Source organism: Macaca fascicularis, chromosome 5 (genome assembly GCF_037993035.2).
Source record: "Macaca fascicularis isolate 582-1 chromosome 5, T2T-MFA8v1.1".
In the NCBI taxonomy this organism is placed as follows: domain Eukaryota; kingdom Metazoa; phylum Chordata; class Mammalia; order Primates; family Cercopithecidae; genus Macaca; species Macaca fascicularis.
Genome location: NC_088379.1, coordinates 144632062 through 144639600, shown reverse-complemented (window position 1 = coordinate 144639600; position 7539 = coordinate 144632062).

Sequence of the window (7539 nt, the reverse complement as noted above, 5' to 3'; positions counted from 1 at the left end):
TTCAGTTTCTTTGTGGTCTCACTCCACAGTTAGAGTGTGGAGTCCTCTGCCTCTCAGCAAAAGAGGACAGAAGCCAGGGTCAAAGGCAGTGGAAGTGATAGATCCAGGTGGGAGACTAGATGTGGGAGCTGGGGGAAGGGAAGCCGCGATAGAACCTCTCCAGTTGTTTTGAGGAAACACAGGAAGAAAAACAAATTTAAGGAGGAAGATTGAGTTTATACATTTTATTTTATTTTTTATTTATTTTTTATTTTTTATTTTTTTGAGACGGAGTCTTGCTCTGTCGCTAGGGGCTGGAGTGCAGTGGCCGGATCTTAGCTCACTGCAAGCTCCGCCTCCCGGGTTGACGCCATTCTCCTGCCTCAGCTTCCCGAGTAGCTGGGACTATAGGCGCCTGCCACCTCGCTCAGCTAGTTTTTTGTATTTTTTAGTAGAGACGGGGTTTCACCGTGTTAGCCAGGATGGTCTCGATCTCCTGACCTCGTGATCCGCCCGTCTCGGCCTCCCAAAGTGCTGGGATTACAGGCTTGAGCCACCGCGCCCGGCTTATTTTTTATTTTTATTTTTTGAGATTGAGTCTCACTGTTGCCCAGGCTGGAGTACAGTGGTATGATCACGGCTCACTGCAGCCTCAATCTCCTGAGCTCAAGCGATCCTCCCACCTCAGCCTCCTGAGTAGCTGGGACCACAGGTACAGACCACCACAGTCAGCTAGGTTTTAAATTTTTGGTAGAGATGGTGTCTCTCTTTATTGCCTGGGATGGTCTCAAACTCCTGGGCTCAAGTGATCCTCCCACCTCAGCCTCCCAAAGTGCTGGGATTACAGGTGTGAGCCACTGTGCCCCACTGTTTATACATTTTAAATTACATGTTTGAGTGGTCCACAGATACTGCAAAAGAAAGATGGCCCACATGCAGCTGTCAATTCAGGAACTGAGAGGTAAAGTTGAGGCTCTAAACATGGGTTCAGGAATCAAGTGCCTCTGAAGGTGAGATCGTAAAGGAAAGGATGTTTAGCCAGAAGAGGATGGAGGACAAAGGCTCAGGGAGTGCCTCCTTGTTTAGCTGGTCATACACCTTATCTTACGTGATTAAGTTCCCAATGTTTTCAGAATTTAAAAATGTGTGCTCCATAGCGCCTTTGGATGTACAGTGGAAGAATACACTCTCAGAAGCAGGCAACATTTACTAATCTTACATTTGCATAAGGAGTTTACAAAAATATAACAAATCACCAAATTAGCAAGGATTTTTTAGTTCACACTTTAGAAGTACTTCAGAAATGCATGAAAATAGCAGTATGCTGTGTTTCCCAGTGAAGAGCTTCAGAGGCGTAAGCTAGTATCACTTTCTGCGGCAGATGCTGACTGGCTTACTCGACGCCTCTCCATCCTCTTCTAGTGTGCTTTCCTGCTGCAGAGCCTGGGGTGATAAAACCTGTCATTCCCAAGATGTATTTGCAACTTGAGTTCTAGGAAGTGAGCAGGGAGAGGGTCACAGGGAGAATGGCCTTTCTTGCCAGTGTAATGTTGGAAGATTTCAGTACTTCTGGGACAGCTTTTGGGACATTTTGTGGCCAGTCCTGAGTGCCATAGGTGCTGAGGAGAGAGAGTGGTGGCAGTGAACTTCCTGCTACAACATCGGGGCATTTCTCTTGGCTACTATTGTTCCTGTCTTTGTAGCAACCAAATTTTGGGCCCAGGTTCTCCTAAAGATAATATAAGCTACCCCAATTCTCTAAGTCCCTTTCTTCTTCTTCTTCTTCTTTTTCTTTTTTTTTTTTTTTTGAGACAGAGTCTCACTCTGTTGCCTAGGCTGGAGTATAGTGGTGGGGTCTCAGCTCACTGCAATCTCCACCTCCCAGGTTCAAGTGATTCTTCTGTCTCAGCCTCCCGAGTAGCTAGGACTATAAGCATGCACCACCACTAATTAGCCCAACTAATTTTTGTATTTTTAGTAGAGATGGGGGTCTCCCCATATTGGCCAGGCTGGTCTCGAACTCCTGACCTCGTGATCCGCCCGCCTCAGCCTCCCAAAGTGCTGGGATTACAGGTGTGAGCCACCGTGCCCGGCCAGTCCCTTTCTTAAATGAGCTAGAAGAGATCCCTAACGTATACCAGTTCCATAATAGACTTTACACGTATATTTATTTTCATACAGTAGTAAAACTGTATACCATCAATTTTATCACAGACTGACACATTTTAACAATTTGAAGCTAGATATACTTTTCTAGGATAACTTAGATGAGGTATTAGTTAAGTCCAAATAACATTGGCTCAAACCAGATGGAAGTCTTCTGCTTGACTCTCACTTACTCTTCCAAGCGTAACTGTCTGGGGCTGTGGTGGTAGCAGAACAGCATCTGGGACCCCAGTTCCTTCTCTTTGGTTGCTCTGCCACTCCTAGGGTGTTGCCGAGGAATGACATCTGCATGGCACACCCATTTTTCACCAAGTCCCTAAAAGGGTGTTTTCCCCTGGGGCAGGTTTAAAGGCTGGTAGAAAGGCACTAACTCAGGCTCTCCCAGCAAGTTTCTACCCTTGAAGGACTGATGCACTGGGGCAGTGAGTGGGCCCCAAATTGCTCCCTGACCACACGGGCAGTCCCTAAACAGAGATAGTGCAATCGTCATCCAAAAGTTTTAGTCCCAGTGTCCCCAAGTCTCTTCCACATTTCACCTCAACTGTTCTTCCAGTTAGAATTGCATTCGTCTACAGGTATCCAAATCCCCCAAACAGTGGGGATTATTTTTCTCACCAGAAGTCATGAGATAAGTAGCCTGAGCTGGTGTGGTAGCTGCAGGACACTGTTCTCCAGAGCATTTTGTAATGCCAAGGCATCCACGCCAGCACTATAGCCTCCCTCCCACGTGCCAGCCATGGACAGAGGAGGAGGAAGCAACCAGAGGAAAGGGCAGGCCTTTTACAGGAAAGCAAAGTTTCCCTGGAAATCCCTAGTAACTACCTGCTCATATCTCTTTGGCCAGAACTGTAACATGTGGCCATACCTAGCTGCAAAGGAGGCTGGGAACTGGTTTTCTCCTGTGGGCTATGTGGCCAGGCCAAAAGAAACCAGGGTTCTGTTAGTAAGAAAAGAGGAAGATGTGTTACGAGCTGAATTATGCCCCTGCCCCCCCCAAAAAAGATATTGGAGTTCTAATCCCTAGTACCTCAGAATGTGACTTTGTTTGGAGATAGGGCCTTAAGTGAGGTCATCAGGATGGGCCCTAATCCAGTATGACTGGCGTCCCTATGAGAAAAGGAAATCTGGGCTGGGTGGTGTGGTTCACATCTATAATCCCAGCACTTTAGGAGGCTGAGGCTGGCGGATCACCTGAGGTCAGGAGTTTGAGACCAGCCTGGCCAACATGGTGAAAACCTGTCTCTACTAAAAATACAAAAATTAGCCAGGCGTGGTGGTGCACGCCTGTAGTCCCAGCTACTCGGGAGGCTGAGGCAGGAGAATCACTTGAACCCGGGAAGCAGAGGTTGAAGTTAGCCAAGATCACGCCACTGCACTACAGCTTGGGCAACAGAGTGAGACTCCATCACACACACACACACACACACACACACACACACACACACACACACACAAAAGAAAAGAGGAAAAAATCTGGCCAGGCGTGGTGGCTCACCCCTGTAGTCACAGCACTTTGGGAGGCTGAGGCTGGAGGATCACTTGAGCCCAGGAGTTTGGGATGAGCCTGGGCAACATAGGGAGACTCCATCTCTACCAAATTTTTTTTTTTTTTAATTAGCTGGGCCTGGTGGCATGCACCTGTGGTCCCAGCTACTTGAGGGGCTGAGGTTGGCGGATCACTTGAGCCCAGGAGGTCGAGGCTGCAGTGAGCCAGGAGAGGAATGGAACAGATTCTCTCCACAGTCTTCACAAGAAATCAACACTGCTGATACTTCCAGCCTCCAGAACTGTGAGACAATACGTTTCTGTTTTTTATGCCACCCAATTTATGGTACTTTGTTCCTGTAGCCTAGGAAATTAATACAAGAGGGAAGACAAAAATTGGGTAGGCAACCTGCAGTCTCTGACACATCTATTTAAAAAAATAGGGTTTATAATCATTCTCAGCAAACTACTGCAAGGACAGAAAACCAAACATCACATGTTCTCACTCATAGGTGGGAATTGAACAATGAGAACGCTTGGACACAGGGTGGGGAACATCACACACTGGGGCCTGTAGTGGGGTGAGGGGACGGGGGAGGGATAGCCTTAGGAGATATACCTAATGTAAATGACGAGTTAATGGGTGCAGCACACCAACATGGCACATGTATACATATGTAACAAACCTGCACGTTGTGCACATATGCCCTAGAACTTAAAGAATAATAATAATAAATAGGGTTTATATTTAGAGCAGGTTTAGGGTCACAGAAAAATGGAACAGAAACCATCGAGTTCCCACAGAGCCCCTGCCCATCCACACACACACACAGCCTCCCTCACTATGTACATTTATTACATTTGATAAACCTACATTGAGACATCATAATTATCCAGTCCATAGGTAACATTCACTTGTGTGTGTGTGTGTGTGACAGAGAGACAGGGTCTCACTATGTCCCACAGGCTGGAGTGCAGTAGAACAATCTCAGCTCACTGCAACCTCTGCCTCCCAGGTTCAAGTGATTTTCCTGCCTCAGCCACCCAAGTAGCTGGGATTATAGGCGCCTGCCACCACGCCTGGCTAATTTTTGTATTTTTAGTAGAGACTAGGTTTCACCATGTTGGCCAAGCTGGTCTTGAACTCCCAACCTCAAGTGAGCTGCCCGCGTGGGTCTCCCAAAGTGCTAGGATTACAGGCGTGAGCCACCTCATCTGGCCAAGAATTCTTGTATTATCTCAGGCAAGGTTAGTCTTTATAGTTATGACACAAAACTATAATCATGGAAAAGACTACTAAGTTTCACTACATTAAAATTATTTTCATACCAAAAACCATTAGGAGCAATGCCATTTGGCAAAAAACAAACTAGAAAAAAAAAATAAAACTCTTACCACTAACTTTCCCAAAATACTCAGTATCCCTACAAAAAGAAAAAAAAAAAAAAAAAACCCTGACAGAATATGAAGACAATTCAACAGAAAACGAAATATAAACATTAAATATAAAGATGCTCAACCCTATTCATAAGATAAATGCCAGTTAAAACCACAGTGAGATATCATTTTTCACCTATTAATGTTCCAAATGTCAAAACCTTTGATAACAGACTGTGTTGTGAGTGTGTGAGGAAACAGGCATGCTTTTTATTAGCAGTGCAACCTCGGAGGAGGGCGATTAGAAATCCAAATTGCAAATGCATTTACCTTTCATCTAGCAATGTCACTTCTGGGAATTTTCCCTTTGTATATACTCACACATTTGAGAAATGACTTACGTAAAAGGATATTCATTTTGGTAATGCTTGTAATAGCAAGATTTGAAACAACCTAAATGTTCATAAATAGAGGGCTGTCTAAATAACGGCCAACTAAAGGAACTCCATGATGCCTAAAAGAGAATGATGAAGCTTACATATTTTAACATTAATTCATCTCCAGGGTATATTGTTATGTGAAGAAACACACCAAATTCAGGGGCTGGGTGTGGTGGCTGGTGCCTGTAATCCCAGCGTGGGAATCAGGGCAGGAGGCCAAGGTGAAAGGATCACTTGAGCCCAGGAGTTCCAGAACAGCCTGGGTAAGATGGCAAAACCCTGTCTCTACAAAAAGTACAAAAAATTAGCTGGGTGTTGTGGCACGCACCCGTAGTCCCAGCTACTTGGTAGGCTGAGGTGGGAGGATTGCTTTAGCACGGGAGATGGAGCCTGCAGTGAGCCGAGATCACACCACTGCACTCCAGCGTAGGTGACAGATTGAGATCGTCTCAAAACAAAAATGAAAACAAACAAACAAAACTTTATGGTACTGGTTCCTTGTGATAAGAAGTGGGGAGCTGGGAGAAAGAATGGGAAGGAGAATTCACCATTTACTCTTTTGTGAATGGTCCAAATATTGAACCATGTGAATGTATTTCCTATACAAAAATTTAACTTAAAAAAAGGAGTCCCATTACTGATCACATTTTATGGAAACATGGAACTCTCCATTTCCAGCAAGATTAATAATGAGTTGAGAAGTAATAAAATGGCTCCATATACTCTGTTAAGTCTATGGAATGAATAACCAAAACAAAAGTTGTTTTCATAATTTGAAGAATGTTCTGGGACTCAAAGAAAAATATACAGAATCTTCTATAATTAAATTACTCAGAACAAGAAAAATATCAAAAAGCTTAGGATATAAAACTTAAATAATTTCAAATGACAAGTTTCATCTGACTCAAAACACTTTGAAAAACATGTATGAAAATAGCATCACAGGAATCAAACTTTTGATAAAGGCGAATTAAAGCAATGTAATAATCTAAAGAATAAAACCAAAGGCTGACTTTTTAAAAAAACATTTGGCCACATACATGAGTGCAACTAGTAGCCCTAGAAAAGAATACTGACTGTTTCATGCAATGAAATTCCTGACCTTGGTCTTTAACTCCTGGGGATTTTAGTTCTAAAGTGCCTCAAATCCATATTTTTTTCTGCCAGTGTTCCAGTTAAAGCTCTTTCTTCTAGGCTATTTCAGTAAGCTGTCACCATGACTTCATCCCCTCATATCTTTCCCATTGCCGCTGGAATTTATAGCATAAATCTAATGGTCTCACTACCTTGCAAAATGCTTTCATAAGTTACCCATTGCCTAAATAGTAAAGTTCAAATGTTTTTGTGTGACTGTCTTCTTTTTTTGCTCCCCTTCCCCCAAAATACCTTCTCTCCTAAATGTGGAAATTGCTTATTTTATCTTTTTTGGCTATTGGTCTTGGGTGGACACCTGGCTCTTGCCAGGCCAATTAACAGTCTATGCTGGAAATTTCAACTTTGGGACTGAGAGTTCATCTCTCTTTGGATGCCTGCAGCATTCAAAAGTTCAGAAGTACTCAGTGGCTATGTTTTCTGCTAATTAAATCTAAAAATTGGAAAAGTCTAGTTATAAAAGAAAGAGAAAATGAAGATGTGCAGAGAAGCTGGACCCAGAGTTGGGAAATTGTGTGCTCAATCCCAGCTCTTCGAGTCCAGTCACATCCTTGTCTTCAAGTCCAGCGAGACAAGTCCGACTCCTTACATTAAAATCCCCGTTACAGGCTGGTTCAGACTGAGTTTCAGATACTGCACCTAAGTCAGTCCTAATCCCACTGCATATGGCAACTTGGCAGTTTAACCACAATCTACCTTGCTAGCTTCACTTCCGTGTTCTGACCACACCTCCATTCTATCACATACTCACACTGACCTAGCAGTCATTCCCCTCAAATTCAACTCCACTCTTGAGCCCTGCAGTGCATTCACCTGGGATGACTTTCTTCCTTCTCCTTTACATGGAGAATGCCTCACATTTACCCTGAGATGCTGCAAAAATGCTTCCACTCATTGTGAAGCTTTTTGATTATCTACTGCTCCCATATCCAAGTCAAAA